The sequence below is a fragment of the Monoraphidium neglectum genome, assembly GCF_000611645.1.
Source record: "Monoraphidium neglectum strain SAG 48.87 unplaced genomic scaffold scaffold04854, whole genome shotgun sequence".
Lineage (NCBI taxonomy): Eukaryota > Viridiplantae > Chlorophyta > Chlorophyceae > Sphaeropleales > Selenastraceae > Monoraphidium > Monoraphidium neglectum.
Genome location: NW_014008776.1, coordinates 2,121 through 2,830, shown reverse-complemented (window position 1 = coordinate 2,830; position 710 = coordinate 2,121).

Below are 710 nucleotides of genomic sequence, written 5' to 3'. Positions count from 1 at the left end.
CCTGCGCGCCCAGCGCCGCGGCCAGCGCTGCCTGCTGCTGCTGCAGGTGCGCGAGCGCCTGCTGCAGCAGCAGCGGGTGCTGCTGCGCCAACGCGGCCGCCGACAGCGGCGGCGGCGCCTCCTGCTTGAAGGCGGCCGCCGCCATCGCCGCGGCCGCCGCATCGCCGGGGCCCCCAGGTTCCGCCTTCGGCAGGACGAGCGGCGTGACCCTTAGAACGTCGCTACCGCCGGCCACAGGGCCGCCCGGTGCGGCGGCCGGCGTGCCTGTAAGCTGCTGCGCAAGCTGCTGGTTCAGCCTCAGAAGAAGCGCGCTGTCCATGGGCGTCCCACTCGGCGTCGCTGTGGGCGTGCCCGCGCCGCCAAACCCCGCCAGGGGCAGCGGCATGAGCATGCCCGGGAAGCAGCCTGCACATCAGAGCGGGAGGCCGAGGTGTGCAGTGACCAAGTGGATGCTGGTTGCAGAAGCGCTACATGGCGGGGCTAGCACTTGATGGCTGCGGCTCGCACGCAGGCAGCGCTTTGGGCCAACCGCCACCCGACAATGCCTCGGACGAGCCCAACTGCCCACCCGAAAAGGCCGCGAGCGGGATGGGCGCGCTGCCTGGCAGGGAGTCCGTAGTAATGTCCATCTGCAGGGGCGTGATCCCCAGCGCAGGGGAGTGGGCTCCCGCGGGCAGGTCCATCTGAGCCCCGCTGCAAGGATGCAGCTG